Genomic DNA, 24173 nt, shown 5'->3' on the forward strand with positions numbered 1-24173 from the left:
ATAAAACAATTACACCTGGTGGAAATTCATCCGTCATGCCTGAAGGGTTCCGCTATCAACTGTGGGCCGGTTAGCTCAGTTGGTTAGAGCGTGGTGCTAATAACTTCAAGGTCGCGGGTTCGATCCCTGTACGGGCCAAAAGTTCTTCTCTTTGTTTTGCCATATCATGCTTTCAGATGGTCATCTGTCAAGCAGAGGCAAATGGTGAATCAGGTAAATAACGTACACTGAAGTTATACACTCAAACTTATAGTTTTTAAAGCTGTTCTCAGTGGCATTCACACAGTCAAAACCTTCGTTGGAGAATGCGGGCATCGATCCCGCTACCTCTCGCATGCTAAGCGAGCGCTCTACCATTTGAGCTAATTCCCCTTGAAGAAACAGGAGCTGTTAGCCTCTCATGACAACAGCATAACATTTAGAAGGCTGAAGCATGTTGCTCAGAGGTGACTCACTTCAGCAGTAGCACAGGGAGAACTATGCACAGTTTCAGGTTTCTGGGACTTCACATCACTGACAAGCTCACTCACCATGCATTCCCTAATGAAAAATGCACAAGAACACACACACCTTCTGTGAAGATTGAGAAGGGCCCAGTATTACCTGTTGCATGTTGCAGAGATTCAGCTGCACACAGCTTCCTCGTTAGTATAGTGGACAGTATCTCCGCCTGTCACGCGGAAGACCGGGGTTCGATTCCCCGACGGGGAGAGAATATGTTTTTTCTGAACCTACGGCCGAAAAACCTGAAAAGGTTTTGGATCAGCAAGGTGCGACGCGCTAAAGGCAATGCGTTGGCCGGGAATCGAACCCGGGTCAACTGCTTGGAAGGCAGCTATGCTCACCACTATACCACCAACGCCACAAACAAGCACACCATTGTTTTGCTGAAAGACCCTCAGTGTAAATTTTCCCTTGGGAAAGATGACCAAACTCTGTCATTTCCACTGCGGGACACATGCACGCTTGGTGGAAAATTGTGGTTTCTGTAGTGTAGTGGTCATCACGTTCGCCTTACACGCGAAAGGTCCCTGGTTCGAAACCAGGCAGAAACATGCCTTTAGTTCTTGTCTTTTGTCTGACACTATGGGCAAGCCTGTCATCACACCTCATTAGTAGATGGGAACAATCTATATTTTGTGTTAGGCCTTATTAAGACAATTGCGAGCACAGGAAGCAATCATGCCATCCCCGTGCTGTTGTTGTGCCTTCTGCGCTTGGCTTCGGATGTGGAAAAAAACAGAATAAAACAATTACACCTGGTGGAAATTCATCCGTCATGCCTGAAGGGTTCCGCTATCAACTGTGGGCCGGTTAGCTCAGTTGGTTAGAGCGTGGTGCTAATAACTTCAAGGTCGCGGGTTCGATCCCTGTACGGGCCAAAAGTTCTTCTCTTTGTTTTGCCATATCATGCTTTCAGATGGTCATCTGTCAAGCAGAGGCAAATGGTGAATCAGGTAAATAACGTACACTGAAGTTATACACTCAAACTTATAGTTTTTAAAGCTGTTCTCAGTGGCATTCACACAGTCAAAACCTTCGTTGGAGAATGCGGGCATCGATCCCGCTACCTCTCGCATGCTAAGCGAGCGCTCTACCATTTGAGCTAATTCCCCTTGAAGAAACAGGAGCTGTTAGCCTCTCATGACAACAGCATAACATTTAGAAGGCTGAAGCATGTTGATCAGAGGTGACTCACTTCAGCAGTACCACAGGGAGAACTATGCACAGTTTCAGGTTTCTGGGACTTCACATCACTGACAAGCTCACTCACCATGCATTCCCTAATGAAAAAGGCACAAGAACACACACACCTTCTGTGAAGATTGAGAAGGGGCCAGTATTACCTGTTGCATGTTGCAGAGATTCAGCTGCACACAGCTTCCTCGTTAGTATAGTGGACAGTATCTCCGCCTGTCACGCGGAAGACCGGGGTTCGATTCCCCGACGGGGAGAGAATATGTTTTTTCTGAACCTACGGCCGAAAAACCTGAAAAGCTTTTGGAGCAGCAAGGTGTGACGCGCTAAAGGCAATGCGTTGGCCGGGAATCGAACCCGGGTCAACTGCTTGGAAGGCAGCTATGCTCACCACTATACCACCAACGCCACAAACAAGCACACCATTGTTTTGCTGAAAGACACTCAGTGTAAATTTTCCCCTGGGAAAGATGACCAAACTCTGTCATTTCCACTGCGGGACACATGCACGCTTGGTGGAAAATTGTGGTTTCTGTAGTGTAGTGGTCATCACGTTCGCCTTACACGCGAAACCAGGCAGAAAACATGCCTTTAGTTCTTGTCTTTTGTCTGACACTATGGGCAAGCCTGTCATCACACCTCATTAGTAGATGGGAACAATCTATATTTTGTGTTAGGCCTTATTAAGACAATTGCGAGCACAGGAAGCAATCATGCCATCCCCGTGCTGTTGTTGTGCCTTCTGCGCTTGGCTTCGGATGTGGAAAAAAACAGAATAAAACAATTACACCTGGTGGACATTCATCCGTCATGCCTGAAGGGTTCCGCTATCAACTGTGGGCCGGATAGCTAAGTTGGTTAGAGCGTGGTGCTAATAACTTCGAGGTCGCGGGTTCGATCCCTGTACGGGCCAAAAGTTCTTCTCTTTGTTTTGCCATATCATGCTTTCAGATGGTCATCTGTCAAGCAGAGGCAAATGGTGAATCAGGTAAATAACGTACACTGAAGTTATACACTCAAACTTATAGTTTTTAAAGCTGTTCTCAGTGGCATTCACACAGTCAAAACCTTCGTTGGAGAATGCGGGCATCGATCCCGCTACCTCTCGCATGCTAAGCGAGCGCTCTACCATTTGAGCTAATTCCCCTTGAAGAAACAGGAGCTGTTAGCCTCTCATGACAACAGCATAACATTTAGAAGGCTGAAGCATGTTGATCAGAGGTGACTCACTTCAGCAGTACCACAGGGAGAACTATGCACAGTTTCAGGTTTCTGGGACTTCACATCACTGACAAGCTCACTCACCATGCATTCCCTAATGAAAATGGCACAAGAACACACACACCTTCTGTGAAGATTGAGAAGGGGCCAGTATTACCTGTTGCATGTTGCAGAGATTCAGCTGCACACAGCTTCCTCGTTAGTATAGTGGACAGTATCTCCGCCTGTCACGCGGAAGACCGGGGTTCGATTCCCCGACGGGGAGAGAATATGTTTTTTCTGAACCTACGGCCGAAAAACCTGAAAAGATTTTGGAGCAGCAAGGTGTGACGCGCTAAAGGCAATGCGTTGGCCGGGAATCGAACCCGGGTCAACTGCTTGGAAGGCAGCTATGCTCACCACTATACCACCAACGCCACAAACAAGCACACCATTGTTTTGCTGAAAGACACTCAGTGTAAATTTTCCCCTGGGAAAGATGACCAAACTCTGTCATTTCCACTGCGGGACACATGCACGCTTGGTGGAAAATTGTGGTTTCTGTAGTGTAGTGGTCATCACGTTCGCCTTACACGCGAAAGGTCCCTGGTTCGAAACCAGGCAGAAACATGCCTTTAGTTCTTGTCTTTTGTCTGACACTATGGGCAAGCCTGTCATCACACCTCATTAGTAGATGGGAACAATCTATATTTTGTGTTAGGCCTTATTAAGACAATTGCGAGCACAGGAAGCAATCATGCCATCCCCGTGCTGTTGTTGTGCCTTCTGCGCTTGGCTTCGGATGTGGAAAAAAACAGAATAAAACAATTACACCTGGTGGACATTCATCCGTCATGCCTGAAGGGTTCTGCTTTCAACTGTGGGCTGGTTAGCTCAGTTGGTTAGAGCGTGGTGCTAATAACGCCAAGGTCTCGGGTTCAATCCCCGTACGGGCCAAAAATTCTTCCCTTTGTTTTGCTATATCATGCTTTCAGACGGTCATCTGTCAAGCAGAGGCAAATGGTGAATCAGGTAAATAACGTACACTGAAGTTATACACTCAAACTTATAGTTTTTAAAGCTGTTCTCAGTGGCATTCACACAGTCAAAACCTTCGTTGGAGAATGCGGGCATCGATCCCGCTACCTCTCGCATGCTAAGCGAGCGCTCTACCATTTGAGCTAATTCCCCTTGAAGACACAGGAGCTGTTAGCCTCTCATGACAACAGCATAACATTTAGAAGGCTGAAGCATGTTGCTCAGAGGTGACTCACTTCAGCAGTAGCACAGGGAGAACTATGCACAGTTTCAGGTTTCTGGGACTTCACATCACTGACAAGCTCACTCACCATGCATTCCCTAATGAAAAATGCACAAGAACACACACACCTTCTGTGAAGGTTGAGAAGGGCCCAGTATTACCTGTTGCATGTTGCAGAGATTCAGCTGCACACAGCTTCCTCGTTAGTATAGTGGACAGTATCTCCGCCTGTCACGCGGAAGACCGGGGTTCGATTCCCCGACGGGGAGAGAATATGTTTTTTCTGAACCTACGGCCGAAAAACCTGAAAAGGTTTTGGATCAGCAAGGTGCGACGCGCTAAAGGCAATGCGTTGGCCGGGAATCGAACCCGGGTCAACTGCTTGGAAGGCAGCTATGCTCACCACTATACCACCAACGCCACAAACAAGCACACCATTGTTTTGCTGAAAGACCCTCAGTGTAAATTTTCCCTTGGGAAAGATGACCAAACTCTGTCATTTCCACTGCGGGACACATGCACGCTTGGTGGAAAATTGTGGTTTCTGTAGTGTAGTGGTCATCACGTTCGCCTTACACGCGAAAGGTCCCTGGTTCGAAACCAGGCAGAAACATGCCTTTAGTTCTTGTCTTTTGTCTGACACTATGGGCAAGCCTGTCATCACACCTCATTAGTAGATGGGAACAATCTATATTTTGTGTTAGGCCTTATTAAGACAATTGCGAGCACAGGAAGCAATCATGCCATCCCCGTGCTGTTGTTGTGCCTTCTGCGCTTGGCTTCGGATGTGGAAAAAAACAGAATAAAACAATTACACCTGGTGGAAATTCATCCGTCATGCCTGAAGGGTTCCGCTATCAACTGTGGGCCGGTTAGCTCAGTTGGTTAGAGCGTGGTGCTAATAACTTCAAGGTCGCGGGTTCGATCCCTGTACGGGCCAAAAGTTCTTCTCTTTGTTTTGCCATATCATGCTTTCAGATGGTCATCTGTCAAGCAGAGGCAAATGGTGAATCAGGTAAATAACGTACACTGAAGTTATACACTCAAACTTATAGTTTTTAAAGCTGTTCTCAGTGGCATTCACACAGTCAAAACCTTCGTTGGAGAATGCGGGCATCGATCCCGCTACCACTCGCATGCTAAGCGAGCGCTCTACCATTTGAGCTAATTCCCCTTGAAGAAACAGGAGCTGTTAGCCTCTCATGACAACAGCATAACATTTAGAAGGCTGAAGCATGTTGATCAGAGGTGACTCACTTCAGCAGTACCACAGGGAGAACTATGCACAGTTTCAGGTTTCTGGGACTTCACATCACTGACAAGCTCACTCACCATGCATTCCCTAATGAAAAAGGCACAAGAACACACACACCTTCTGTGAAGATTGAGAAGGGGCCAGTATTACCTGTTGCATGTTGCAGAGATTCAGCTGCACACAGCTTCCTCGTTAGTATAGTGGACAGTATCTCCGCCTGTCACGCGGAAGACCGGGGTTCGATTCCCCGACGGGGAGAGAATATGTTTTTTCTGAACCTACGGCCGAAAAACCTGAAAAGCTTTTGGAGCAGCAAGGTGTGACGCGCTAAAGGCAATGCGTTGGCCGGGAATCGAACCCGGGTCAACTGCTTGGAAGGCAGCTATGCTCACCACTATACCACCAACGCCACAAACAAGCACACCATTGTTTTGCTGAAAGACACTCAGTGTAAATTTTCCCCTGGGAAAGATGACCAAACTCTGTCATTTCCACTGCGGGACACATGCACGCTTGGTGGAAAATTGTGGTTTCTGTAGTGTAGTGGTCATCACGTTCGCCTTACACGCGAAACCAGGCAGAAAACATGCCTTTAGTTCTTGTCTTTTGTCTGACACTATGGGCAAGCCTGTCATCACACCTCATTAGTAGATGGGAACAATCTATATTTTGTGTTAGGCCTTATTAAGACAATTGCGAGCACAGGAAGCAATCATGCCATCCCCGTGCTGTTGTTGTGCCTTCTGCGCTTGGCTTCGGATGTGGAAAAAAACAGAATAAAACAATTACACCTGGTGGACATTCATCCGTCATGCCTGAAGGGTTCCGCTTTCAACTGTGGGCCGGTTAGCTCAGTTGGTTAGAGCGTGGTGCTAATAACGCCAAGGTCGCGGGTTCGATCCCCGTACGGGCCAAAAGTTCTTCTCTTTGTTTTGCTATATCATGCTTTCAGACGGTCATCTGTCAAGCAGAGGCAAATGGTGAATCAGGTAAATAACGTACACTGAAGTTATACACTCAAACTAATAGTTTTTAAAGCTGTTCTCAGTGGCATTCACACAGTCAAAACCTTCGTTGGAGAATGCGGGCATCGATCCCGCTACCTCTCGCATGCTAAGCGAGCGCTCTACCATTTGAGCTAATTCCCCTTGAAGAAACAGGAGCTGTTAGCCTCTCATGACAACAGCATAACATTTAGAAGGCTGAAGCATGTTGATCAGAGGTGACTCACTTCAGCAGTAGCACAGGGAGAACTATGCACAGTTTCAGGTTTCTGGGACTTCACATCACTGACAAGCTCACTCACCATGCATTCCCTAATGAAAAAGGCACAAGAACACACACACCTTCTGTGAAGATTGAGAAGGTGCCAGTATTACCTGTTGCATGTTGTAGAGATTCAGCTGCACACAGCTTCCTCGTTAGTATAGTGGACAGTATCTCCGCCTGTCACGCGGAAGACCGGGGTTCGATTCCCCGACGGGGAGAGAGTATGTTTTTTCTGAACCTACGGCCGAAAAACCTGAAAAGATTTTGGAGCAGCGAGGTGCGACGCGCTAAAGGCAATGCGTTGGCCGGGAATCGAACCCGGGTCAACTGCTTGGAAGGCAGCTATGCTCACCACTATACCACCAACGCCACAAACAAGCACACCATTGTTTTGCTGAAAGACCCTCAGTGTAAATTTTCCCCTGGGAAAGATGACCAAACTCTGTCATTTCCACTGCGGGACACATGCACGCTTGGTGGAAAATTGTGGTTTCTGTAGTGTAGTGGTCATCACGTTCGCCTTACACGCGAAAGGTCCCTGGTTCGAAACCAGGCAGAAACATGCCTTTAGTTCTTGTCTTTTGTCTGACACTATGGGCAAGCCTGTCATCACACCTCATTAGTAGATGGGAACAATCTATATTTTGTGTTAGGCCTTATTAAGACAATTGCGAGCACAGGAAGCAATCATGCCATCCCCGTGCTGTTGTTGTGCCTTCTGCGCTTGGCTTCGGATGTGGAAAAAAACAGAATAAAACAATTACACCTGGTGGACATTCATCCGTCATGCCTGAAGGGTTCTGCTTTCAACTGTGGGCCGGTTAGCTCAGTTGGTTAGAGCGTGGTGCTAATAACGCCAAGGTCGCGGGTTCAATCCCCGTACGGGCCAAAAATTCTTCCCTTTGTTTTGCTATATCATGCTTTCAGACGGTCATCTGTCAAGCAGAGGCAAATGGTGAATCAGGTAAATAACGTACACTGAAGTTATACACTCAAACTTATAGTTTTTAAAGCTGTTCTCAGTGGCATTCACACAGTCAAAACCTTCGTTGGAGAATGCGGGCATCAATCCCGCTACCTCTCGCATGCTAAGCGAGCGCTCTACCATTTGAGCTAATTCCCCTTGAAGACACAGGAGCTGTTAGCCTCTCATGACAACAGCATAACATTTAGAAGGCTGAAGCATGTTGCTCAGAGGTGACTCACTTCAGCAGTAGCACAGGGAGAACTATGCACAGTTTCAGGTTTCTGGGACTTCACATCACTGACAAGCTCACTCACCATGCATTCCCTAATGAAAAAGGCACAAGAACACACACACCTTCTGTGAAGATTGAGAAGGGGCCAGTATTACCTGTTGCATGTTGCAGAGATTCAGCTGCACACAGCTTCCTCGTTAGTATAGTGGACAGTATCTCCGCCTGTCACGCGGAAGACCGGGGTTCGATTCCCCGGCGGGGAGAGAGTATGTTTTTTCTGAACCTACGGCCGAAAAACCTGAAAAGGTTTTGGAGCAGCAAGGTGCGACGTGCTAAATGCAATGCATTGGCCGGGAATCGAACCCGGGTCAACTGCTTGGAAGGCAGCTATGCTCACCACTATACCACCAACGCCACAAACAAGCACACCATTGTTTTGCTGAAAGACCCTCAGTGCAAATTTTCCCCTGGGAAAGATGACCAAACTCTGTCATTTCCACTGCGGGACACATGCACGCTTGGTGGAAAATTGTGGTTTCTGTAGTGTAGTGGTCATCACATTCGCCTTACACGCGAAAGGTCCCTGGTTCGAAACCAGGCAGAAACATGCCTTTAGTTCTTGTCTTTTGTCTGACACTATGGGCAAGCCTGTCATCACACCTCATTAGTAGATGGGAACAATCTATATTTTGTGTTAGGCCTTATTAAGACAATTGCGAGCACAGGAAGCAATCATGCCATCCCCGTGCTGTTGTTGTGCCTTCTGCGCTTGGCTTCGGATGTGGAAAAAAACAGAATAAAACAATTACACCTGGTGGACATTCATCCGTCATGCCTGAAGGGTTCTGCTTTCAACTGTGGGCCGGTTAGCTCAGTTGGTTAGAGCGTGGTGCTAATAACGCCAAGGTCGCGGGTTCGATCCCCGTACGGGCCAAAAATTCTTCTCTTTGTTTTGCTATATCATGCTTTCAGACGGTCATCTGTCAAGCAGAGGCAAATGGTGAATCAGGTAAATAACGTACACTGAAGTTATACACTCAAACTTATAGTTTTTAAAGCTGTTCTCAGTGGCATTCACACAGTCAAAACCTTCGTTGGAGAATGCGGGCATCGATCCCGCTACCTCTCGCATGCTAAGCGAGCGCTCTACCATTTGAGCTAATTCCCCTTGAAGACACAGGAGCTGTTAGCCTCTCATGACAACAGCATAACATTTAGAAGGCTGAAGCATGTTGCTCAGAGGTGACTCACTTCAGCAGTAGCACAGGGAGAACTATGCACAGTTTCAGGTTTCTGGGACTTCACATCACTGACAAGCTCACTCACCATGCATTCCCTAATGAAAAATGCACAAGAACACACACACCTTCTGTGAAGATTGAGAAGGGCCCAGTATTACCTGTTGCATGTTGCAGAGATTCAGCTGCACACAGCTTCCTCGTTAGTATAGTGGACAGTATCTCCGCCTGTCACGCGGAAGACCGGGGTTCGATTCCCCGACGGGGAGAGAATATGTTTTTTCTGAACCTACGGCCAAAAAACCTGAAAAGGTTTTGGATCAGCAAGGTGCGACGCGCTAAAGGCAATGCGTTGGCCGGGAATCGAACCCGGGTCAACTGCTTGGAAGGCAGCTATGCTCACCACTATACCACCAACGCCACAAACAAGCACACCATTGTTTTGCTGAAAGACCCTCAGTGTAAATTTTCCCTTGGGAAAGATGACCAAACTCTGTCATTTCCACTGCGGGACACATGCACGCTTGGTGGAAAATTGTGGTTTCTGTAGTGTAGTGGTCATCACGTTCGCCTTACACGCGAAAGGTCCCTGGTTCGAAACCAGGCAGAAACATGCCTTTAGTTCTTGTCTTTTGTCTGACACTATGGGCAAGACTGTCATCACACCTCATTAGTAGATGGGAACAATCTATATTTTGTGTTAGGCCTTATTAAGACAATTGCGAGCACAGGAAGCAATCATGCCATCCCCGTGCTGTTGTTGTGCCTTCTGCGCTTGGCTTCGGATGTGGAAAAAAACAGAATAAAACAATTACACCTGGTGGACATTCATCCGTCATGCCTGAAGGGTTCCGCCAACAACTGTGGGCCGGTTAGCTCAGTTGGTTAGAGTGTGGTGCTAATAACGCCAAGGTCGCGGGTTCGATCCCCGTACGGGCCAAAAGTTCTTCTCTTTGTTTTGCTATATCATGCTTTCAGACGGTCATCTGTCAAGCAGAGGCAAATGGTGAATCAGGTAAATAACGTACACTGAAGTTATACACTCAAACTTATAGTTTTTAAGGCTGTTCTCAGTGGCATTCACACAGTCAAAACCTTCGTTGGAGAATGCGGGCATCGATCCCGCTACCTCTCGCATGCTAAGCGAGCGCTCTACCATTTGAGCTAATTCCCCTTGAAGAAACAGGAGCTGTTAGCCTCTCATGACAAGAGCATAACATTTAGAAGGCTGAAGCATGTTGATCAGAGGTGACTCACTTCAGCAGTAGCACAGGGAGAACTATGCACAGTTTCAGGTTTCTGGGACTTCACATCACTGACAAGCTCACTCACCATGCATTCCCTAATGAAAAAGGCACAAGAACACACACACCTTCTGTGAAGATTGAGAAGGGGCCAGTATTACCTGTTGCATGTTGCAGAGATTCAGCTGCACACAGCTTCCTCGTTAGTATAGTGGACAGTATCTCCGCCTGTCACGCGGAAGACCGGGGTTCGATTCCCCGACGGGGAGAGAATATGTTTTTTCTGAACCTACGGCCGAAAAACCTGAAAAGGTTTTGGAGCAGCAAGGTGTGACGCGCTAAAGGCAATGCGTTGGCCGGGAATCGAACCCGGGTCAACTGCTTGGAAGGCAGCTATGCTCACCACTATACCACCAACGCCACAAACAAGCACACCATTGTTTTGCTGAAAGACACTCAGTGTAAATTTTCCCCTGGGAAAGATGACCAAACTCTGTCATTTCCACTGCGGGACACATGCACGCTTGGTGGAAAATTGTGGTTTCTGTAGTGTAGTGGTCATCACGTTCGCCTTACACGCGAAAGGTCCCTGGTTCGAAACCAGGCAGAAACATGCCTTTAGTTCTTGTCTTTTGTCTGACACTATGGGCAAGCCTGTCATCACACCTCATTAGTAGATGGGAACAATCTATATTTTGTGTTAGGCCTTATTAAGACAATTGCGAGCACAGGAAGCAATCATGCCATCCCCGTGCTGTTGTTGTGCCTTCTGCGCTTGGCTTCGGATGTGGAAAAAAACAGAATAAAACAATTACACCTGGTGGACATTCATCCGTCATGCCTGAAGGGTTCTGCTTTCAACTGTGGGCCGGTTAGCTCAGTTGCTTAGAGCGTGGTGCTAATAACGCCAAGGTCGCGGGTTCGATCCCCGTACGGGCCAAAAATTCTTCTCTTTGTTTTGCTATATCATGCTTTCAGACGGTCATCTGTCAAGCAGAGGCAAATGGTGAATCAGGTAAATAACGTACACTGAAGTTATACACTCAAACTTATAGTTTTTAAAGCTGTTCTCAGTCGCATTCACACAGTCAAAACCTTCGTTGGAGAATGCGGGCATTGTGACGTGCCTGTCCCCTGATTGGGTGTTAGGGGGTGGGGCTACAGACCTAATCAATATATGCACCTGTGTAGGTGTGCTGCGGGAGGCCTTTCTTTTGTTCTGTTTGCTGCAGGCAGCTCAGTTTTCTGGGCCTGCTTGGTTTGGTTCTGTTTGACATTATGCTTTAGTTGTTTTTTGTTGATACGTAGGTTTTCTTTGGGCCGCCTTTTTGTTTATAAATGTCTGGACATGAACCTTTTTCTAATTTCTTCATTAAATTTATATTTTTTGCCATTTAAACACTGTGTGTCTTCCATTCATTTGTCACGGCCTAGAGCCAGTCGTGACAAATGTGGGGGCTCGTCCTACCTATTTTTTCTCTCTTTTTTTGCTTAAATGGGGACATACAGTGTCTTTGTTTTGGTTGTATAGGATTTTGTTTGATTTGGTTTGAGTTCATGTAGGATTGTTTGGCTGGGCCTGCTTTGCTTTGGATTTGTTTGGTCTTCTCTGGGTGAGTACAGCTCTGCAGGGTGGGGTGGGTTTGTGTTGCAGTTCCCTTTTGGTAGGTTTAGTGGGGTGTCCGTGTTTGGGCACACCATTTTTCTTTGGGGGGTGGATTTTGAGGGATTTTGTTTTATTTTTTTATTTTTGTACAACTTCTGGGTTGAGGGCACCGCCATGGTGGTTGGGTTTTGTGGCCTTGGCCAGGGGACTTCAACGCTACTGGTATTTGGGTGCTTAAAGAGACTTGACTCTTGGAAGTTGTATGAAGACTAGGTTGAGTTTAGGTAGTTTTGTTTATTAGTTAGTGGGAATTGCAATTGCATTTTCCCTCCCCTCCTGTTGAGTTGTTTGGCTGCTTATTTTACCCTGGTTAACTATGGCTTCTGTTAGTCAATTTGTTGAGTCTCCTTCTGAGGGACTATTGGATCAGTTTTCTAAAGATCAGTTGCTTGAAGTTGCTAGTCATTATGATGTTGGGTTATCAATCACTGATAAGCGTTTAAAGGAGAACATTAAGGCTATATTAAAATCTGCATTAGTAGAGCAGGGTGTTTTGAAGGCTTCACCAGTTTCTACTAGTCCCTTATCTTTGAGAACTTCTTTAACATTTGAACAGCAAAAAGAGCTAATTTTGTTAGAGGCTGCTGCTAAAGAGAAGTTGATTCAGACACAGCTAGAGGTGGAAAAGCAGATTGAGTTGTCTAGGCATGAGTTGGAACAGAAAAAGCTTGAGATTGAACAGTATCGTTTGGATTTGGTTAAAGCAGGGAGACTTTCAGGGACTGGATTTGCAGCTGGTAATGTTGGGACAACTAGTTTTGATGTAGTGAAGTATCTTCAGCTACTCCCTAAGTTTGATGAAAGAGATGTTGATCGTTTTTTCTCATTGTTTGAACGTGTGGCTGATGCCAAGGCCTGGGAGGATGGAGAACGTACTCTATTGTTGCAGTGTGTGTTTACTGGTAAGGCTCAGGAGGCTTATTCTGCTTTAAATGTAGAAGATGCATCTGATTATACAACAGTTAAGTCTGCTGTTCTACAGGCCTATGAGTTGGTTCCAGAGGCTTACAGGCAAAAGTTTAGGTTGTGGAGAAAAGGGGAGAAACAAACACATGTAGAATTTGCAAGGGATATTTTAATGCATTTTAATCGGTGGTGTACAGCATCGGAAGTTAAGTCTTTGGAAGATCTAAAGAATTTAATTGTGCTGGAACAATTTAAAAATTCTGTTTCTGATCGCCTTGCTACATACGTGACTGAGCACAAAGTTAAGACCGCATATGAGGCTTCTGTTTTGGTGGATGAATTTGTTTTGATTAATAAGGCTTCATTTGGTCATCGTTTTCATGGAGGGTCTGTTAAGAGGGACTCTAATTGGCATCCTTTTTCTAATTCTGGGGTGTATGCTGTAGGGGAGCAAGTGAGTCGTTCACCTAAGGTTAGAAATCTTGAAAATATCTGCCATTACTGTCGTGCCAGTGGTCACTGGAAAAATGAATGTCCTGTTTTGAAGGCAAAAACAGAGGGCCCTTCTTCCTCTAAAACACATTTTAGAAGTGCTCCAGCCCCTGTAAAATCTGTCAGCTTGGTTGCAGCAGTTCCTCCTGTTTTAAAATCTGTAGATGGAAAAGTTTGTGATCCCATGTATGTTCCATTTGTTACAAAGGGTTCTGTTCACTTGGTTGGCTCTGCGAAGCAAGTTCCCATTCGTATTTTGAGGGATACTGGGGCGTCAGAATCTTTTATATTAGAGTCTGTGTTGCCTTTTTCTTCTAATTCATATACAGGCAGTGATGTCTTAATTAGAGGAATTGGATTAAAAGTACTGACTGTTCCACTACATAGAGTTGTTCTGTCATCTGATCTTGTTAATGGAGAGGTAGAATTGGGTGTACGTTCTTGTTTGCCAGTAGAGGGGGTGCATTTGATTCTAGGAAACAATCTTGCTGGTGAACGTGTCTGGGGAAATGGTTCTCCATCTTTGGTTGTAACTTCAACACCAAACAGTCAGATGGGTGTTTTGGAGGATGTTTCCCCTGAGATATTCAACTCTTGTGCTGTGACACGTGCTATGAGTAAAACACCATTAACCGCTGTTCCTTTGTCTCCAACAGAAATTTCTGAGGGTAAAACAATCGAAATTCCCTCTTCCCTCTCTGTTTCCCGTGATGAGTTGATAAGGGAGCAGGTGGTTGATCCTTCTCTCAGTGAGTTGTTTGACAGAGTTCTACCTGCTGATGTTATTGAGGATGTATCTTCAGGTTATTTCCTGGAGGATGAACTGTTGGTGAGAAAATGGGTTCCTCATGGAGTTCATTTTGTGGGAGACTCCATTCTGCAAATTGTAGTTCCCAAAAAGTTTCGTTGTCTGGTGCTGCAAACTGCGCATGATGCGTCAGGACATTTGGGAGTTAAAAAGACCTACAATAGGATACTTCAGCATTTCTTTTGGCCAAAGTTAAAAAGGGATGTATCTTTATACATTAAGACCTGCCACACTTGCCAGTTAACAGGTAAGCCCAATCAAACATTGAAACCTGCTCCACTTTACCCTATTCCTGCTATTAGTCAGCCTTTTGAACATCTGATTGTGGACTGTGTCGGCCCCTTACCCAAGTCCAAAGCCGGGAGTACTTATCTCCTGACTGTGATGTGTCAAGCCACACGTTATCCTGCAGCCTATCCCCTTCGGTCTATCACTGCAAAATCTGTGGTTAAAGCTTTGACACAGTTTATCTCAGTTTTTGGAATCCCTCAAGTTATACAGTCTGATCAAGGGTCTAATTTTACTTCTAGTTTGTTTAGCCAGGTATTGAAGCAGCTTCATGTAAAACATAACCAAGCTACTGCTTATCATGCTCAGAGTCAAGGAGCATTAGAACGATTTCATCAGACACTGAAGGCTTTGCTGCGTTCTTACTGTGTTCAAATGCATGATGATTGGGAAGCAGGGTTGCCGTGGTTATTGTTGGCTGCTAGGGAGGCGTCCCAGGAAAGTTTAGGATTTAGCCCTAACCAGCTTGTGTTTGCGCACAGTGTGCGTGGTCCGTTGTCACTGTTGACTGATGGTTTAAAAATGTCGGAGCCACCTAATCATGTTTTAGGTTATGTCAGTGATTTTCAAAGGCGTCTCTATGAGGCTGGTCAGTTTGCTAAGGAAAGGTTAAGCCTTTCCCAGGATAAGATGAAGCGTTTGTTTGATCGTCGGTCAGAGGTTCGTGTGTTTCAGCCAGGTGACCAAGTCCTGGCCTTGTTGACTATTGTTGGTTCGCCATTTCAGGCCAAGTTTGCAGGTCCATATACAGTGGTGAAACAGACTTCTGATCTTAATTACATGTTGGAGACACCAGACAGAAGAAAGTCAACTAGAATTTGCCATGTCAACCTGTTAAAACCCTATTTTGGGCGAGAGTCTTTGGGGAAGGCAGGTACACTGGAAGACAAAGTGGACAATGATGTCAAGCCTGTCCTTTTGGCTGGGATTTGTTCTGCTAAAAAGCAATCGTGTAGTACCAGTTCTGCTGGGAAGTCATCTCATTCTTCTGTTTCAGTTTCAGAACCCAGTGAGGTGTTTGATCCAGGAGGTTATGTTTTGCTCAGTCAGTTAAACAGTTCTGTAATAGTTAAGGAGGTTTTGTCCCTAATTTGGGCCCTGAAACACTTTGAGGTCTATGTGGGTACGGCGTGTTCTCTGGTAGTGTATACTGATCATAACCCCTTGACTTTTTTGCATTCTTTACAGAATCCGAACCAGCGATTGATGAGATGGTGTCTGTTTTTACAGGGGTACCACCTAGACATACGGCATATCAAGGGCCAGGATAATGTAATTGCTGATGCCCTGTCCCGTGGTCCACTGGGTAAATAAATTCAGGCTGCTGTCTTGTTTTTCTCCAGTGTTTTAATTTTTCTCTTTTGCTTTCTCTCCCTCTTGGCTCTACCTTAAATTGCTTCCTAGGCGCCAGGGTTGCTGGTGGAGACTGGTGAATGAGGAGGTTGTGTGGAGTGGACTTGAAACATGGAGATGGCAGGACTGGATCAAAGCTGTTGGAGTTCTGTTTTTCTTTTGTTTGTTTTTTTTGTTTTTTTTAAGGGGGGGTGTGTGACGTGCCTGTCCCCTGATTGGGTGTTAGGGGGTGGGGCTACAGACCTAATCAATATATGCACCTGTGTAGGTGTGCTGCGGGAGGCCTTTCTTTTGTTCTGTTTGCTGCAGGCAGCTCAGTTTTCTGGGCCTGCTTGGTTTGGTTCTGTTTGACATTATGCTTTAGTTGTTTTTTGTTGATACGTAGGTTTTCTTTGGGCCGCCTTTTTGTTTATAAATGTCTGGACATGAACCTTTTTCTAATTTCTTCATTAAATTTATATTTTTTGCCATTTAAACACTGTGTGTCTTCCATTCATTTGTCACGGCCTAGAGCCAGTCGTGACAGCATCGATCCCGCTACCTCTCGCATGCTAAGCGAGCGCTCTACCATTTGAGCTAATTCCCCTTGAAGACACAGGAGCTGTTAGCCTCTCATGACAACAGCATAACATTTAGAAGGCTGAAGCATGTTGCTCAGAGGTGACTCACTTCAGCAGTAGCACAGGGAGAACTATGCACAGTTTCAGGTTTCTGGGACTTCACATCACTGACAAGCTCACTCACCATGCATTCCCTAATGAAAAATGCACAAGAACACACACACCTTCTGTGAAGATTGAGAAGGGCCCAGTATTACCTGTTGCATGTTGCAGAGATTCAGCTGCACACAGCTTCCTCGTTAGTATAGTGGACAGTATCTCCGCCTGTCACGCGGAAGACCGGGGTTCGATTCCCCGACGGGGAGAGAATATGTTTTTTCTGAACCTACGGCCAAAAAACCTGAAAAGGTTTTGGATCAGCAAGGTGCGACGCGCTAAAGGCAATGCGTTGGCCGGGAATCGAACCAGGGTCAACTGCTTGGAAGGCAGCTATGCTCACCACTATACCACCAACGCCACAAACAAGCACACCATTGTTTTGCTGAAAGACCCTCAGTGTAAATTTTCCCTTGGGAAAGATGACCAAACTCTGTCATTTCCACTGCGGGACACATGCACGCTTGGTGGAAAATTGTGGTTTCTGTAGTGTAGTGGTCATCACGTTCGCCTTACACGCGAAAGGTCCCTGGTTCGAAACCAGGCAGAAACATGCCTTTAGTTCTTGTCTTTTGTCTGACACTATGGGCAAGCCTGTCATCACACCTCATTAGTAGATGGGAACAATCTATATTTTGTGTTAGGCCTTATTAAGACAATTGCGAGCACAGGAAGCAATCATGCCATCCCCGTGCTGTTGTTGTGCCTTCTGCGCTTGGCTTCGGATGTGGAAAAAAACAGAATAAAACAATTACACCTGGTGGACATTCATCCGTCATGCCTGAAGGGTTCCGCTATCAACTGTGGGCCGGATAGCTAAGTTGGTTAGAGCGTGGTGCTAATAACTTCGAGGTCGCGGGTTCGATCCCTGTACGGGCCAAAAGTTCTTCTCTTTGTTTTGCCATATCATGCTTTCAGATGGTCATCTGTCAAGCAGAGGCAAATGGTGAATCAGGTAAATAACGTACACTGAAGTTATACACTCAAACTTATAGTTTTTAAAGCTGTTCTCAGTGGCATTCACACAGTCAAAACCTTCGTTGGAGAATGCGGGCATCGATCCCGCTACCTCTCGCATGCTAAGCGAGCGCTCTACCATTTGAGCTAATTCCCCTTGAAGAAACAGGAGCTGTTAGCCTCTCATGACAACAGCATAACATTTAGAAGGCTGAAGCATGTTGATCAGAGGTGACTCACTTCAGCAGTACCACAGGGAGAACTATGCACAGTTTCAGGTTTCTGGGACTTCACATCACTGACAAGCTCACTCACCATGCATTCCCTAATGAAAATGGCACAAGAACACACACACCTTCTGTGAAGATTGAGAAGGGGCCAGTATTACCTGTTGCATGTTGCAGAGATTCAGCTGCACACAGCTTCCTCGTTAGTATAGTGGACAGTATCTCCGCCTGTCACGCGGAAGACCGGGGTTCGATTCCCCGACGGGGAGAGAATATGTTTTTTCTGAACCTACGGCCGAAAAACCTGAAAAGATTTTGGAGCAGCAAGGTGTGACGCGCTAAAGGCAATGCGTTGGCCGGGAATCGAACCCGGGTCAACTGCTTGGAAGGCAGCTATGCTCACCACTATACCACCAACGCCACAAACAAGCACACCATTGTTTTGCTGAAAGACACTCAGTGTAAATTTTCCCCTGGGAAAGATGACCAAACTCTGTCATTTCCACTGCGGGACACATGCACGCTTGGTGGAAAATTGTGGTTTCTGTAGTGTAGTGGTCATCACGTTCGCCTTACACGCGAAAGGTCCCTGGTTCGAAACCAGGCAGAAACATGCCTTTAGTTCTTGTCTTTTGTCTGACACTATGGGCAAGCCTGTCATCACACCTCATTAGTAGATGGGAACAATCTATATTTTGTGTTAGGCCTTATTAAGACAATTGCGAGCACAGGAAGCAATCATGCCATCCCCGTGCTGTTGTTGTGCCTTCTGCGCTTGGCTTCGGATGTGGAAAAAAACAGAATAAAACAATTACACCTGGTGGACATTCATCCGTCATGCCTGAAGGGTTCTGCTTTCAACTGTGGGCCGGTTAGCTCAGTTGGTTAGAGCGTGGTGCTAATAACGCCAAGGTCGCGGGTTCAATCCCCGTACGGGCCAAAAATTCTTCCCTTTGTTTTGCTATATCATGCTTTCAGACGGTCATCTGTCAAGCTGAGGCAAATGGTGAATCAGGTAAATAACGTACACTGAAGTTATACACTCAAACTTATAGTTTTTAAAGCTGTTCTCAGTGGCATTCACACAGTCAAAACCTTCGTTGGAGAATGCGGGCATCGATCCCGCTACCTCTCGCATGCTAAGCGAGCGCTCTACCATTTGAGCTAATTCCCCTTGAAGACACAGGAGCTGTTAGCCTCTCATGACAACAGCATAACATTTAGAAGGCTGAAGCATGTTGCTCAGAGGTGACTCACTTCAGCAGTAGCACAGGGAGAACTATGCACAGTTTCAGGTTTCTGGGACTTCACATCACTGACAAGCTCACTCACCATGCATTCCCTAATGAAAAATGCACAAGAACACACACACCTTCTGTGAAGATTGAGAAGGGCCCAGTATTACCTGTTGCATGTTGCAGAGATTCAGCTGCACACAGCTTCCTCGTTAGTATAGTGGACAGTATCTCCGCCTGTCACGCGGAAGACCGGGGTTCGATTCCCCGACGGGGAGAGAATATGTTTTTTCTGAACCTACGGCCGAAAAACCTGAAAAGGTTTTGGATCAGCAAGGTGCGACGCGCTAAAGGCAATGCGTTGGCCGGGAATCGAACCCGGGTCAACTGCTTGGAAGGCAGCTATGCTCACCACTATACCACCAACGCCACAAACAAGCACACCATTGTTTTGCTGAAAGACCCTCAGTGTAAATTTTCCCTTGGGAAAGATGACCAAACTCTGTCATTTCCACTGCGGGACACATGCACGCTTGGTGGAAAATTGTGGTTTCTGTAGTGTAGTGGTCATCACGTTCGCCTTACACGCGAAAGGTCCCTGGTTCGAAACCAGGCAGAAACATGCCTTTAGTTCTTGTCTTTTGTCTGACACTATGGGCAAGCCTGTCATCACACCTCATTAGTAGATGGGAACAATCTATATTTTGTGTTAGGCCTTATTAAGACAATTGCGAGCACAGGAAGCAATCATGCCATCCCCGTGCTGTTGTTGTGCCTTCTGCGCTTGGCTTCGGATGTGGAAAAAAACAGAATAAAACAATTACACCTGGTGGAAATTCATCCGTCATGCCTGAAGGGTTCCGCTATCAACTGTGGGCCGGTTAGCTCAGTTGGTTAGAGCGTGGTGCTAATAACTTCAAGGTCGCGGGTTCGATCCCTGTACGGGCCAAAAGTTCTTCTCTTTGTTTTGCCATATCATGCTTTCAGATGGTCATCTGTCAAGCAGAGGCAAATGGTGAATCAGGTAAATAACGTACACTGAAGTTATACACTCAAACTTATAGTTTTTAAAGCTGTTCTCAGTGGCATTCACACAGTCAAAACCTTCGTTGGAGAATGCGGGCATCGATCCCGCTACCTCTCGCATGCTAAGCGAGCGCTCTACCATTTGAGCTAATTCCCCTTGAAGAAACAGGAGCTGTTAGCCTCTCATGACAACAGCATAACATTTAGAAGGCTGAAGCATGTTGATCAGAGGTGACTCACTTCAGCAGTACCACAGGGAGAACTATGCACAGTTTCAGGTTTCTGGGACTTCACATCACTGACAAGCTCACTCACCATGCATTCCCTAATGAAAAAGGCACAAGAACACACACACCTTCTGTGAAGATTGAGAAGGGGCCAGTATTACCTGTTGCATGTTGCAGAGATTCAGCTGCACACAGCTTCCTCGTTAGTATAGTGGACAGTATCTCCGCCTGTCACGCGGAAGACCGGGGTTCGATTCCCCGACGGGGAGAGAATATGTTTTTTCTGAACCTACGGCCGAAAAACCTTAAAAGCTTTTGGAGCAGCAAGGTGTGACGCGCTAAAGGCAATGCGTTGGCCGGGAATCGAACCCGGGTCAACTGCTTGGAAGGCAGCTATGCTCACCACTATACCACCAACGCCACAAACAAGCACACCATTGTTTTGCTGAAAGACACTCAGTGTAAATTTTCCCCTGGGAAAGATGACCAAACTCTGTCATTTCCACTGCGGGACACATGCACGCTTGGTGGAAAATTGTGGTTTCTGTAGTGTAGTGGTCATCACGTTCGCCTTACACGCGAAACCAGGCAGAAAACATGCCTTTAGTTCTTGTCTTTTGTCTGACACTATGGGCAAGCCTGTCATCACACCTCATTAGTAGATGGGAACAATCTATATTTTGTGTTAGGCCTTATTAAGACAATTGCGAGCACAGGAAGCAATCATGCCATCCCCGTGCTGTTGTTGTGCCTTCTGCGCTTGGCTTCGGATGTGGAAAAAAACAGAATAAAACAATTACACCTGGTGGACATTCATCCGTCATGCCTGAAGGGTTCCGCTATCAACTGTGGGCCGGATAGCTAAGTTGGTTAGAGCGTGGTGCTAATAACTTCGAGGTCGCGGGTTCGATCCCTGTACGGGCCAAAAGTTCTTCTCTTTGTTTTGCCATATCATGCTTTCAGATGGTCATCTGTCAAGCAGAGGCAAATGGTGAATCAGGTAAATAACGTACACTGAAGTTATACACTCAAACTTATAGTTTTTAAAGCTGTTCTCAGTGGCATTCACACAGTCAAAACCTTCGTTGGAGAATGCGGGCATCGATCCCGCTACCTCTCGCATGCTAAGCGAGCGCTCTACCATTTGAGCTAATTCCCCTTGAAGAAACAGGAGCTGTTAGCCTCTCATGACAACAGCATAACATTTAGAAGGCTGAAGCATGTTGATCAGAGGTGACTCACTTCAGCAGTACCACAGGGAGAACTATGCACAGTTTCAGGTTTCTGGGACTTCACATCACTGACAAGCTCACTCACCATGCATTCCCTAATGAAAATGGCACAAGAACACACACACCTTCTGTGAAGATTGAGAAGGGGCCAGTATTACCTGTTGCATGTTGCAGAGATTCAGCTGCACACAGCTTCCTCGTTAGTATAGTGGACAGTATCTCCGCCTGTCACGCGGAAGACCGGGGTTCGATTCCCCGACGGGGAGAGAATATGTTTTTTCTGAACCTACGGCCGAAAAACCTGAAAAGATTTTGGAGCAGCAAGGTGTGACGCGCTAAAGGCAATGCGTTGGCCGGGAATCGAACCCGGGTCAACTGCTTGGAAGGCAGCTATGCTCACCACTATACCACCAACGCCACAAACAAGCACACCATTGTTTTGCTGAAAGACACTCAGTGTAAATTTTCCCCTGGGAAAGATGACCAAACTCTGTCATTTCCACTGCGGGACACATGCACGCTTGGTGGAAAATTGTGGTTTCTGTAGTGTAGTGGTCATCACGTTCGCCTTACACGCGAAAGGTCCCTGGTTCGAAACCAGGCAGAAACATGCCTTTAGTTCTTGTCTTTTGTCTGACACTATGGGCAAGCCTGTCATCACACCTCATTAGTAGATGGGAACAATCTATATTTTGTGTTAGGCCTTATTAAGACAATTGCGAGCACAGGAAGCAATCATGCCATCCCCGTGCTGTTGTTGTGCCTTCTGCGCTTGGCTTCGGATGTGGAAAAAAACAGAATAAAACAATTACACCTGGTGGACATTCATCCGTCATGCCTGAAGGGTTCTGCTTTCAACTGTGGGCCGGTTAGCTCAGTTGGTTAGAGCGTGGTGCTAATAACGCCAAGGTCGCGGGTTCAATCCCCGTACGGGCCAAAAATTCTTCCCTTTGTTTTGCTATATCATGCTTTCAGACGGTCATCTGTCAAGCAGAGGCAAATGGTGAATCAGGTAAATAACGTACACTGAAGTTATACACTCAAACTTATAGTTTTTAAAGCTGTTCTCAGTGGCATTCACACAGTCAAAACCTTCGTTGGAGAATGCGGGCATCGATCCCGCTACCTCTCGCATGCTAAGCGAGCGCTCTACCATTTGAGCTAATTCCCCTTGAAGACACAGGAGCTGTTAGCCTCTCATGACAACAGCATAACATTTAGAAGGCTGAAGCATGTTGCTCAGAGGTGACTCACTTCAGCAGTAGCACAGGGAGAACTATGCACAGTTTCAGGTTTCTGGGACTTCACATCACTGACAAGCTCACTCACCATGCATTCCCTAATGAAAAATGCACAAGAACACACACACCTTCTGTGAAGGTTGAGAAGGGCCCAGTATTACCTGTTGCATGTTGCAGAGATTCAGCTGCACACAGCTTCCTCGTTAGTATAGTGGACAGTATCTCCGCCTGTCACGTGGAAGACCGGGGTTCGATTCCCCGACGGGGAGAGAATATGTTTTTTCTGAACCTACGGCCGAAAAACCTGAAAAGGTTTTGGATCAGCAAGGTGCGACGCGCTAAAGGCAATGCGTTGGCCGGGAATCGAACCCGGGTCAACTGCTTGGAAGGCAGCTATGCTCACCACTATACCACCAACGCCACAAACAAGCACACCATTGTTTTGCTGAAAGACCCTCAGTGTAAATTTTCCCTTGGGAAAGATGACCAAACTCTGTCATTTCCACTGCGGGACACATGCACGCTTGGTGGAAAATTGTGGTTTCTGTAGTGTAGTGGTCATCACGTTCGCCTTACACGCGAAAGGTCCCTGGTTCGAAACCAGGCAGAAACATGCCTTTAGTTCTTGTCTTTTGTCTGACACTATGGGCAAGCCTGTCATCACACCTCATTAGTAGATGGGAACAATCTATATTTTGTGTTAGGCCTTATTAAGACAATTGCGAGCACAGGAAGCAATCATGCCATCCCCGTGCTGTTGTTGTGCCTTCTGCGCTTGGCTTCGGATGTGGAAAAAAACAGAATAAAACAATTACACCTGGTGGAAATTCATCCGTCATGCCTGAAGGGTTCCGCTATCAACTGTGGGCCGGTTAGCTCAGTTGGTTAGAGCGTGGTGCTAATAACTTCAAGGTCGCGGGTTCGATCCCTGTACGGGCCAAAAGTTCTTCTCTTTGTTTTGCCATATCATGCTTTCAGATGGTCATCTGTCAAGCAGAGGCAAATGGTGAATCAGGTAAATAACGTACACTGAAGTTATACACTCAAACTTATAGTTTTTAAAGCTGTTCTCAGTGGCATTCACACAGTCAAAACCTTCGTTGGAGAATGCGGGCATCGATCCCGCTACCTCTCGCATGCTAAGCGAGCGCTCTACCATTTGAGCTAATTCCCCTTGAAGAAACAGGAGCTGTTAGCCTCTCATGACAACAGCATAACATTTAGAAGGCTGAAGCATGTTGATCAGAGGTGACTCACTTCAGCAGTACCACAGGGAGAACTATGCACAGTTTCAGGTTTCTGGGACTTCACATCACTGACAAGCTCACTCACCATGCATTCCCTAATGAAAAAGGCACAAGAACACACACACCTTCTGTGAAGATTGAGAAGGGGCCAGTATTACCTGTTGCATGTTGCAGAGATTCAGCTGCAC

The 24173-nt window shown here is 46.3% G+C and overlaps 1 long non-coding RNA gene and 17 other non-coding genes across 18 annotated transcripts; all 18 read left to right on the forward strand.

Annotated features, from left to right (window-relative positions):
- The first annotated feature begins 982 nt into the window (after positions 1-982).
- Positions 983-1055, forward strand: trnav-uac (transfer RNA valine (anticodon UAC)). The gene has a single exon. It is a non-coding gene; the product is annotated as a tRNA-Val (tRNA).
- A 2400-nt stretch (positions 1056-3455) lies between these two features.
- Positions 3456-3528, forward strand: trnav-uac (transfer RNA valine (anticodon UAC)). The gene has a single exon. It is a non-coding gene; the product is annotated as a tRNA-Val (tRNA).
- Positions 3529-4699: 1171 nt separating this feature from the next.
- On the forward strand, positions 4700-4772 carry trnav-uac (transfer RNA valine (anticodon UAC)). The gene has a single exon. It is a non-coding gene; the product is annotated as a tRNA-Val (tRNA).
- A 2400-nt stretch (positions 4773-7172) lies between these two features.
- Positions 7173-7245, forward strand: trnav-uac (transfer RNA valine (anticodon UAC)). The gene has a single exon. It is a non-coding gene; the product is annotated as a tRNA-Val (tRNA).
- Positions 7246-9660: 2415 nt separating this feature from the next.
- trnav-uac (transfer RNA valine (anticodon UAC)) lies at positions 9661-9733 on the forward strand. The gene has a single exon. It is a non-coding gene; the product is annotated as a tRNA-Val (tRNA).
- Positions 9734-10561: 828 nt separating this feature from the next.
- On the forward strand, positions 10562-10633 carry trnad-guc (transfer RNA aspartic acid (anticodon GUC)). The gene has a single exon. It is a non-coding gene; the product is annotated as a tRNA-Asp (tRNA).
- Positions 10634-10904: 271 nt separating this feature from the next.
- trnav-uac (transfer RNA valine (anticodon UAC)) lies at positions 10905-10977 on the forward strand. Its single transcript has one exon. It is a non-coding gene; the product is annotated as a tRNA-Val (tRNA).
- Positions 10978-11486: 509 nt separating this feature from the next.
- On the forward strand, positions 11487-16353 carry LOC125790087 (uncharacterized). The gene is made up of 2 exons (XR_007430023.1): positions 11487-11604; positions 16196-16353. It is a non-coding gene; the product is annotated as an uncharacterized LOC125790087 (long non-coding RNA).
- Positions 16354-16730: 377 nt separating this feature from the next.
- Positions 16731-16802, forward strand: trnad-guc (transfer RNA aspartic acid (anticodon GUC)). Its single transcript has one exon. It is a non-coding gene; the product is annotated as a tRNA-Asp (tRNA).
- Positions 16803-17073: 271 nt separating this feature from the next.
- Positions 17074-17146, forward strand: trnav-uac (transfer RNA valine (anticodon UAC)). The gene has a single exon. It is a non-coding gene; the product is annotated as a tRNA-Val (tRNA).
- An 828-nt stretch (positions 17147-17974) lies between these two features.
- trnad-guc (transfer RNA aspartic acid (anticodon GUC)) lies at positions 17975-18046 on the forward strand. The gene has a single exon. It is a non-coding gene; the product is annotated as a tRNA-Asp (tRNA).
- A 271-nt stretch (positions 18047-18317) lies between these two features.
- trnav-uac (transfer RNA valine (anticodon UAC)) lies at positions 18318-18390 on the forward strand. Its single transcript has one exon. It is a non-coding gene; the product is annotated as a tRNA-Val (tRNA).
- Positions 18391-19218: 828 nt separating this feature from the next.
- trnad-guc (transfer RNA aspartic acid (anticodon GUC)) lies at positions 19219-19290 on the forward strand. The gene has a single exon. It is a non-coding gene; the product is annotated as a tRNA-Asp (tRNA).
- A 271-nt stretch (positions 19291-19561) lies between these two features.
- trnav-uac (transfer RNA valine (anticodon UAC)) lies at positions 19562-19634 on the forward strand. The gene has a single exon. It is a non-coding gene; the product is annotated as a tRNA-Val (tRNA).
- Positions 19635-20462: 828 nt separating this feature from the next.
- trnad-guc (transfer RNA aspartic acid (anticodon GUC)) lies at positions 20463-20534 on the forward strand. Its single transcript has one exon. It is a non-coding gene; the product is annotated as a tRNA-Asp (tRNA).
- Positions 20535-21691: 1157 nt separating this feature from the next.
- trnad-guc (transfer RNA aspartic acid (anticodon GUC)) lies at positions 21692-21763 on the forward strand. Its single transcript has one exon. It is a non-coding gene; the product is annotated as a tRNA-Asp (tRNA).
- A 271-nt stretch (positions 21764-22034) lies between these two features.
- On the forward strand, positions 22035-22107 carry trnav-uac (transfer RNA valine (anticodon UAC)). The gene has a single exon. It is a non-coding gene; the product is annotated as a tRNA-Val (tRNA).
- Positions 22108-23278: 1171 nt separating this feature from the next.
- Positions 23279-23351, forward strand: trnav-uac (transfer RNA valine (anticodon UAC)). The gene has a single exon. It is a non-coding gene; the product is annotated as a tRNA-Val (tRNA).
- The last annotated feature ends 822 nt before the right edge of the window (positions 23352-24173 follow it).

This window comes from Astyanax mexicanus, unplaced genomic scaffold (genome assembly GCF_023375975.1).
Source record: "Astyanax mexicanus isolate ESR-SI-001 unplaced genomic scaffold, AstMex3_surface scaffold_34, whole genome shotgun sequence".
NCBI lineage: Eukaryota > Metazoa > Chordata > Actinopteri > Characiformes > Acestrorhamphidae > Astyanax > Astyanax mexicanus.